The sequence below is a fragment of the Aptenodytes forsteri genome, unplaced genomic scaffold (assembly GCF_000699145.1).
Source record: "Aptenodytes forsteri isolate BGI_AS27 unplaced genomic scaffold, ASM69914v1 Scaffold8, whole genome shotgun sequence".
NCBI classification, from domain to species: domain Eukaryota; kingdom Metazoa; phylum Chordata; class Aves; order Sphenisciformes; family Spheniscidae; genus Aptenodytes; species Aptenodytes forsteri.
Window position 1 is genome coordinate 10,339,323 of NW_008796218.1, and position 10,407 is coordinate 10,349,729.

The window sequence follows — 10,407 nt, forward strand, 5'->3', positions numbered from 1 at the left end:
TGACGGTTGGACTCGATGATCTTAGAGGTCTTTTCCAACCTTAATGATTCTATGAATTACAGACTACATACTCAATGCAGAATATATCAAATTGTACCATACCAGAGGCAATCCCCCTTCACTCTTTCATTAAAGATGAGATTATAATGTTAATTTCCCACTTCAATTCATATGCAGAGCCACCAAGAGCATGACTGACACCACCACGACATGGACCGAAGACTGCCTCCAGGTACTTGCGAGAGGAAACACTCATTACTTCCTTGCTTTCTAGGAGCTGATGTAGGAGCTTCTAAGAAAGATTTTGAGGTAGAAAATTACATGCAGGGAACTGCCTGAATGAGCAGAAGTTCATGCTGTTCCTGTGATTCTTTACCTGAATACATGTTGTATCTTAAGAAAAAGATTTTATGGCAAAAAAGGTCCATCTCCCTTTTATTCCCACATTAATGCCTCTGAACTCTTTAAGCCTGATCCTTTTAAAAATAAAAAACCCAAAACCGCTTCAGGAAAGCCAAAACAGTCTTACTGGTACTTCAATACCTGAGTGCAAGTGCTGGCTTGTCTGATTAAGTAACCTGTGGAGTTCTTAATAACAAAGACAATTATAATTCCGTTTTCATAAAAATCAGTTAAACTATGTCTTGAAACTATGTATGTGAAAACTAACATTCAGATAGAAATGAGCTATTTATAAATGTCAACTTCAGTTCCTATGGAAGGACTGCACAAACTACCTCATGTTCTTATTTGTTAAGGTATACAATGTAAGTTATCTTTTTGCTGAGGTTATCTACAGTTGAAATGCAGGAAGTAGTGAATGAATTCCTTGTCTTGCTTTGCTTGTGTGCGCGGCTTTTGCTTTACCTATTAAATTGTCTTTATCTCAACCCACAAGTTTGCTCACTTTTACTTTTCCAATTCTCTCCCCCATCCCCCCAGGGGGCAGTGAGTGAGCAGCTGTGTGGGGCTTAGTTGCCAGCTGGGGTTAAACCAAGACATTGGCAAATACCGCTACTACTTCTCTTGGCTTTGACTAAAATTCTCAGTAGCCTAATCAAAGCAACTTTCTAAAAGAAGTTCTGCGGCTTACAAAAATCAGATACACTATGAAAGGCAAAAAAGGGTGAAGGTATTTTAAACATTGGCAAATACCGCTACTACTTCTCTTGGCTTTGACTAAAATTCTCAGTAGCCTAATCAAAGCAACTTTCTAAAAGAAGTTCTGCGGCTTACAAAAATCAGATACACTATGAAAGGCAAAAAAGGGTGAAGGTATTTTAAATTTAGAATTAAAATTCTAAATATGAACTACTTCAAATTCCTTTAACGAGAAACTCCAAAGCTCCCAGCCCGCTAGCAGGAACCCAGAAGCCGGGGGAGCATCCAGGGCTTTCAGGCTTCCTGCCACGTGCCCAGGAGCAGGGCTGCAGGATTGGGGGTGACTGCCTGGCTGTGGCAGCCCCACAAGCCACAGTCCCTCCGGCTCACAGTTACCCCATAGGGCAAGTGGGGCTAGCAGCACCAAGGCATGTTTCTGTTGGAAAACCCTCTGTGTCCTATCAGGTATTTTCAAGGAATTCATTAAAATCGATTGCACAAAACATCCCACAGGAAAAAAATGCCAACCATGTTTAGATCTGAACGTTGCAAATAAAACTGACCATAGAGCACTGTACTAGTTAAGAAGCTCTTTACAGCTTACCCACTTCCTTCCCCCCCTTTTCTACTGTAATGGGACTACAGCCTGCCTAAACTATTCTATAATAATGCCAGTTTTCAGCTCCTGATGCACTTTAAGATTTCAAGGTCTGGAGAGGAGCTTTTAGTGTTCCTCCTCTGAATATTGAAGCCTAACTTTGATGTCCTCATTAACTCAGTATCATCACTCCCCACATCTAAGCAGATACTGATATGCTCACATTCACCACCCAATTTATATTCTAATGCAGTGTCAGAAATAATTTTAAGCCATTTGTTTGTCAAGCAATGTTTTGGGGGTTCACACATCTTCCCTGACAGCTTCTACTCTACTGCTCCCTGCAGAAAAATGAGTATCCATTATGGTCCGTGTAGCTTACACCATGGAAAGAACTGCGATCTTCTTTTCTCGCCTTTTGAGGCACTGGATTATTTTGTCACTACATTTATTTATCCTCGTCTCTTACCTTTTCTCTATGAAAGAATGTTCTCTTTACCCAGCATGGAGATAATAGCTGTGATTTTTTTTTAATTAGCAATACTTCTCTCCTACAGAGCTGTACTCACAATTTCAAAGATTTTTTGTAACAGACAGTAATGGAAATCTAGCCCTTTTTCTCCAATATGTGATGCTATTCTGTTGTCAAAAGTGTAGAGATATTCAAAAATCTTCTCAAGATCATCACAGCATTAATGGTTGAGCACACAGCATAATCCTCTATTATGATTGGCTGAGATACGCACAAAAAGATTTCATTACTTTTAATAATAAAATTTTATTTCAAAATATAAAAACCAGCAGAGCATTATCTCAAGATGCGGCTTAGCCACATCGGTGCCTTATTAAAAATACAATTCATTTCACCTATCGAAACGCTTCTCAACCCTTATCCTCCCACAGTTATTACAGTGCCATATTTTGTGGCAAGCTTGAGTATTACCTTTGGGATACTATAAGAATGCTTGATACCCCATTTCCTAATAAGCCCATTATTTTCCAATTATATGGAAAAGATGATGCTGAAGTTAAGATATTCATCACAAAAGAGGTAAGAGGTACAAATACATATGTCCTATTGACTGACAGAGCCACCTTAGGCAACACCTCCTTTCATTACCAAATCTCCAAGCACTTCACAGTTCCATAATCCATGAAATATTGTCTCCTTTAATCTAGGGAAACTAAGGCACAAACACCAACCCACTTAGATTTACAAAAGAGGTCAGCCCTCACAACCGAGTTTCAAACACTCAGTACTGAAATAAGGAAGGTTTCACGAAGTTAAAATTTCTAAGAGCTCAGTATGCAACATACTGAACCACTATGAAGATCAGTGGCTACACAGCTCACAGCCGCAGAGCTTGCACACAATCGAGGCGTCTACTCTCTGCCTACATCTGAGACCACAAACCTTATTATCCTTGGTCATCCGTACAGCCTACAATTCAAGGCCATTAAATATTCTCTAAGTCTTCCAGCATGCCTACATGTCCACTACAGTGTCTTCCCCATCCCACATCACACTACAAGGGCTAAGCAGCTCATATGAGCTCCTTCAGATTCAATAAAGAGGCACTCCTACGACTAACAGCACTTCTATCCTAATTTAGGAGGTGTGCCCAGGAAAGATCTAACATATGAACAACACACAGTTCATCGTAAAATGCAGCAGCAAGAGTCCTTTACATTAAAGGAAACATCATGGGGTGTTACTACCTACTTTTATAAGGAAAGTTAGCATAGTCCTTGAACTTAGCTCTTACACCTCTTCATCAGTGCTCTCTTCATCCTAAAACAGATTTAAATTTACACTTCTAACCTTGCAAAGAGGTTAGAAACATGGCTACCACGTTGTCACTAGTTACTATTTAGCTGAAAATACCATACAAACCCAGTTGCTTGTGAATGCTTCAACTAGAAATCGTGCACTGTTCAAAACTGTAGAAGAATAGTTACAACTACACGGCATTTATTTTGAGATGGGAAAAACTTCACTATATAAAACAAATTCCTTAAATATGCCCCAGGTATTGATTTAAGATTTCCTGGCATTAAGGCAGATGTCTAAACAAAAACAAGTGTTAATAGAGATCAAAACAGTACACACACACAAACTAAAAAATTCCTTTAATTGGTGGAAAACCTGTATTCCCTTTTAAAGAGAATAACAAAAGGGAGTTTTTTGGAGGCAAAAAGAAGAAAATCCCAGCTCTCTTCAGTGGCACTAAGCATGGGTAACCTCCAGGTCACCAGTTCCAGCAACAACTGAAGGTAGTTAACAAATGGCTGCTGTTGAGAGTCTTAAGGAGCTAGTCTTCTAGGATCACTCTTTGTATAGCAAATGAGCAAACGTTCACAATCAAGAAAAACCTATTAGAAATCCTATCCTTGGCAGACTTGGTAGAGAATAATGAAACGGGAGGAACATAGGAATTGAAGGATTATTCACTGTCTAGAACTGGAATTTTTGACACGAAGAAGAGAGTAAACAGGATGTGGTGTGAAACACTAAGTTGCCGTATTTCTGAAAGGGATTTCCTGGTCAGAAAAAAGTGCAACATGGAACGTGCAGCACACGCTGGTACATTCAGTATCACCACGAAACACCAGCCCGATTGCACACACACCATGCAGGTGCAGTGGTCATTTGTCTGGCATGTTCTGGATGTCCAAAAGTTTTCAGAACAAGTTGCCGGACATCTGGAAACACCAGACGAAGGACCAGAGCCCTCAAACTCTTCTCACACAACACTGCCAGGTAAAAAAAGAGGGCTATGTTCAAAGAAATCTAGATGTATGACAGCCCCAGGTATAATTCATACATGGTTATTAAGGAATAAATGTTCCTTAGTATCCTCCTATGTAAATACTATTACTCTAAGATAAGGATGCCTAAGGGTGCCTTCTTCCTGCTGAGTGTAGCTGGTTACATTTATACAAGTCCTAAGCAAGCAACAGAGGTAGGCACATAGAAGGATGATGAAAAACAAGAAAAGCAATGCAGGCAAATAAAAGCTTGTCCAAACATACGTAGGTTCTTGTTGAATTGTTTTGGAATAAGAAAGTCCAAGCGTGCAGGGATTCAGGAATAAAAGCTCCTTGCCCCTATGTATTGTAACCCATAGTCAGAGAGGTTCTGAGGATGCTCTAACTGTAAGTGTCCATTCATCTCTAACAGTCCATTCAGAGTAATAAAACAAGGAAGTAATGTAAGAAGAGGTGACAAAGAATAGCAGAAGTAAAAGCAAAAACTATGAGATCTGCCCAGCGAGATAAGCAAATCTAGTACTTAATAACCAAGAGCTCCATCCTCTCTGAGCACATTATTTCTCTTTGCTTAAAAATTCAAAGAATTTTCCTTTCTCTGTGACTTGCATGGTACAGCAAGAAATGCCGTGCTGGAAAGGCTGAATCCTGCATGCTGCTCAAAGTTATTTTTGTCACGCTTAAGGCTGCTAAGGAAGGTTTGAAGTGAGACTATTAACGTGCTGCCTTTTAACTGGTTTTTGTTTTGGGTTTTTGTTTGTTTTTTAATGTATGGAATAGGCACTTGTCGTACAAAGTAACTTTTTGACATGCAAAGTTGTGAATGCTTTGACTAAATACAAGAAATCAAAAAATCCAAGGAAAATACACCCACTCTATAAGGAGCTCTAGTATTGTTTAGAATTAATATAATCCAGTCATAGGTGCTTTTTTCCTGATGGGAACAAAGATTTTTCTAAAAACAACCTCCTTCCTATGACAGCATCATGCCAGAATCAACAGCATCTCCAAGAAAAAATAAAAGGTGGGCAACAGTACAGAAGAAACAAATGGAAAAGGTTGTTTTCTGGCAGTATAAAGTAAATGCCTACAATTAAAGTTAACAGGATGAAAGGTAAAATACACATTTTATTGGGACTGAAAGACTTTTTGCATAGGTAGAAGAATACAAGCGCTCAACTAACACAGACACTTAATAAGTGCTCCTGGTAGAGAACCAGGCAGTACAATTTGGGTAGGATGCTCGCTGAGGACAGTGACATTGCAAGGCTGAGCCCATCTAAAAGCCGCCCGGGACCGCAGCGCAGAGTCCCCACCGAGGCCACACAACTCACTCCTTACAGCTCTGCTCCCTGCTCGTCCCCTGGTGCCACCTCTAGATTCCTGTCTGACAGCACAGGTACACCAGCACAGCTCTCCAACTCAAGAAAAAGCTATTCACCTTCTCGGTCAGGTTAGTTTTCTCATGGATTAACAAATTAGATCAGCTCCCCATGCAGTTGCACAAACACCAGAGCCAACGCAAGGGAGGAGGAAGGGAGCCCCTTTCAGCAGCAGTGAGCCTGAGCAGTGAGTTCAGCCATCTCATGTAACTGCACCCTCAGACTAAGTTTCAACTCATTCCTTCTGCACACTGCTCTATATCACCATTTCTCACTGCATCAAAGTGACATAAAATGCTTAAAATGTTTCATGTAAAGTCACTGTTAAGTCTTAGACAGGTAAGCACCATGTAATTCTAAACAAGCCTATATGGCTCATTTTGAAACTTTAGCAAAGATTTTACAAGATGACCATACATCTACATCCGTGAAAAGCTGAGGGGCATACAGCAAGAATGTGTTCAGCCTCTCTGTTCAGTCAATCTTTGACCTTGTCACAGCTGTTATTTCAGTGTGTACTGAATGCAGGTTAAAACAAGAAAGTTAAAAAAAAACCAAACAACTAAGACTGACAAAAGCTAGCAAGTCCCTGTAAGGTATCTGTGCTACACCGTAGAGTAGCTGTGTGTTATTTTGTGTGTATAAATGTTTTAGATTTAAAATCTTACCGAACTTTCTGTCATACTTTATAACGACCTACCTTTTTATATGTTTATAAAGTTTATTTAATCCTTCTGTGCCTTTTCTTTTAATAGCAAATGTTCTGAATATATGCACAGTTTATGAGCTTTACCTTTCAACATTTGAAATACTACGCCATAGGGAACTTTTTGTAGGAAATGTGTTTAACAACAAACGTTTTTGCCTCCCAGAAGAATTTCATTTGATGAAAGAAAATGTTCTATGCTTTTCTAAAACACACTATCTGCACGTTTAGAGTTTCTATAGCTATGCAAAAATCCATTAGAATTTAAAATTGAGCCTTAACTAAATCACAATTATCATATACTTGTTACAATAAGCATTTGTTTGACAGCTACGCAAAAATACAAGTTAAAAAAAATCATCATAACCATTTATCATACAAGTTTAAGTCTCCCACTTATGTAACTTTGCATACAAACTATCACTGTAACTAACTGATTATCTTAGATTAGCTGCTATAAACATAGGCCGCACTAACCAAATGTCAGTGTTATCCATTGTAAGGAACCACCTTGAATTAAATGATATAAAACCCCACATGTTTGGGTAGGGCAGAGATGGACAAAGACCACCGGGCATAAAGAAACATCAGAGACCACAGCAGTCGCCATAAAATTTAAAACAACAACAAAATAATTGTGACTGATATTCAATCACATGTAGCAGAAGATTTGAGTCTTAGAGCTGTGGTAAAAACCAAACAAGAACAGTGAGATCCCTCCGCTAGTAAAAATCCTTCTCTGAATGAAACCCTAGAAGTACCCCCAAGTCAGATATATACTCAACCAGAAACCTCATCCATTACCACCTATCTCCATTTCTCTTTCCAAGCAATTACGACAGTCTCTCTAACTGTTACACATTCACCTGTTTTCTGGAGACCATGTTTTTCTCGAGCAAGTAACAAGCAAGCACGACATACATATGTGCTATTCAATACAGGACTAGCTTTAGACTAGCCACAAAAAGAGAGAGTTTCAGCACAGAAGTAAGGGTTTCTAACAGCTACAGGAAAAGGTCAAAAGTGGCAATGTGCCCCTAGAACCATCAGAAATTCCTTCAAGATGCTGACAGCCTATGTAAGAAGGGGGAAGGGGAACACGGAGGACAGAAGCACCCTTTTCAGCCCCCTGCTACGGGGCTGCGGTGGCTGCACTGTCCAAGCACATTCTTCAGTGGGAACGATCTCTGCTCAGTTAACAGTGATTCAAGTGACTTCCATCAGCTCCCGTCCCTGTTTCACTATCTTCTCCTATTCCATGGGAAAAGTTATGGCACAGTAGGCCTGGTAGCAATGTCCTTATAATACTTCACCACACATTTCCTTTCAGTTGATAGGAATAGTGCCATTGCACAGACAAAACAGTGCCTGCAAGAAATAAGGAGCAGGATAAAAACCAGATGGCTGAAGTTAAGCACAGGAAGACAGGAGCGATGCTTGTAGGGAGGAGAAATCATTTTGATGAGCTGAGACTGTGAACATGGCTCTCCGCACAAAGGGAACATAGCCTGCCACGACACAGCCTGCAACAGCATAAATATGAAATGAAATTTCAATGAAATATTGTTATCTGTATCACCTAAAGGCTGAATTCTTTTCAAGCAAGTACCAGATGAACATGACACACATTTTTTTAATTTAACATCAAGCTAATGCAGCTTCAGCTGTTTAGATGACTACCTGTCAACCACAATCAAAAACACCATTTTGAAAAATGTGAAGTGATCTGTAACACAAGTAGAGAACATTGACAGCATATTCCCTTACAGCACATCTATACCTTCACGATTTGCTTCCAGCTGGTACAAGCCTTGGTAGTGATAGGCATGACTCTTATGTCCCAGTTCCCCAGCAACAGGCTCCATCCACACAAAGACAAATGTTATCAGTGACAGAGGAACCAGAAACACCTATGCAAGCCCAGACTGTATTTAACATTGTGTCCAACATGGTTCAAATCTTTAAATCTTACTGAAGACAGGGTATTTTAATTCTTACTAAAATGACGTGAACTCTAAGAACCCAGTACAGGAGAACTTCAAGCACAAAATATGATTCATAGTATTTTCCCTGCCCTTGCCACAGTTAAAAAAAAAAAGAAGTTAAAACATTTCAGTCAACACATTTAAAATGCATCATTCATCACCATCTCACAGCCTCAAGATGAAACTTTTAAGAACTGAAAGCAAGGTCTTCTTGACATTGCTTCCTAAAGTATAGCATAAATATTGTCATATCAAGAATGGATTCAGTAATACTAATTTGACTGGTAAAGGTAGCAGGCGTTGATCCAGTGAGCTTCTGCACAGTACTTGTCTTGGGACTGTTCTCCATGCCATGTCAATTAAGGAATTCCCAAAATATACAATTAATATTGCATTAATATAGCAGCTATTAAAAAAATTAAAGTTATGTTTTGAAACCAGGGGATTTTTTTTTTAATATAGAAAATAATCATCAAGCAGTTGTATTTCTTCTAAGATCCCAAAGGGATCTACTCTCGCTCCTGCACTACGTATTCTTAAATGACCTGGAAAATCCAAACCTTCCTCATGGAATAGATGGCATGATCCTCAATAGATGATGAGGACTGGTGAAAGCAATATAGGAAGGACACGTCACTGACTTCCACTGAAACCAACATAGCAACATGACCAAAAGTAGTTCAGCAGTTGGGAAGAAAGATTAGAAAGAACAGTAGGAGACCTTACTTTGCCATGTAGGCAACTCTGCAGAGAACCCAGCTAAACATAGCTTCATGGGGCAAGCTTTCGGGCAAAAAAACTAACCGTCCTTGCAATTCTCTGTGAAACAAGGAATCTAGAGCCTCACACCCCAGGGAGGTCCTATTATCTTCTTACTTAACATTGACTTAATTGCTTCTAAAATGCAATGTCCACAATTCAGGAAGGGTGACAATAAATTGGAGGCAATCCAGGAGAAAACTGAGAGAATAACTGAAGTAGAAAAGAAAAAAAAAAAAAGAAGAAAAAAAAAAGAAAAGCAAAGAGATGGAATGTCTGGTAACAAACTTCAGAAGATTATTTTTCTTAATAAAAAGAACATAAAGCAAGAAATTAATCAAAATTCATAAGAATTCATACTCAGGAAAACATGAATTATAATGGGATATTCAGTGACAATGAGGCTATTGCAAGATTCAGTGGCCAGAAACTAAAGGTAGCCCTCTTCAGATCAGAAACAAGAAATAAAATACAAATCAGACACTTGTATACTTTACCAAGAATTGCACTGAATTTTGCCTCATTGGAAATTTTTAACTGCACCTTCTAAAACGTAAGCTCTAGTTTCAAACACAGGATAAAAAAAAAAAAAAGTCCTATGGCCTGCGTTATGAAGAGGTCAGACTAGAAGATTGCAACAGTCCTTCTGACTTGATAATCTATTAATCTTATCAGACAGATCAGAATACATGCCTGACCACTTTCAGGACCGAATGCAAAATAGGCGCACCTATTCTGACGGTATATTTTTAGCCTGAGACTTTTACCTTTAAACGTCGTCGAGATTGGAACTGCAGATATATCAAGCTAGAGACATAAAAGGCAGGCGATAACAAAAATCTCATCACCTAGAAAATACTCATTTTAGTTGGCAGACTTATACAATCAAAAAGCAGTCCGAAGCCAATAAGATATCCTCTATTTTTTCCGCACTTCCCGGAACTTTACAGAACTCTCCGTGGGACTGAATCGCCCCAGACGAGTTTTAGCTGAGAGGAGCCTCCGCACGCCCGAGAGCAGCGCTTTAGAGGAAAGAGGTTAACCAGCCTCGGCGCAGCGAAAAACAACGGAGAAATAAAGGGCGAAGGGGGATGCTGGCGCGGCGCT

General features: G+C 39.4%; 1 protein-coding gene across 1 annotated transcript in view; it reads right to left on the minus strand.

Moving 5' to 3' along the window:
- The window catches only part of QSER1 (glutamine and serine rich 1), a 44,927-nt gene extending 39,774 nt beyond the window's left edge, over positions 1–5,153 (minus strand). The window contains exons 1-2 of the mRNA XM_019474527.1: positions 5,147–5,153; positions 1,450–1,453 (exon numbers count right to left, since the gene is read on the minus strand). The gene's annotated coding sequence lies outside the window, so the exon portion shown is untranslated. The remainder of the gene's footprint in view (positions 1–1,449; positions 1,454–5,146) is intronic.
- Between the last annotated feature and the right edge of the window lie 5,254 nt (positions 5,154–10,407).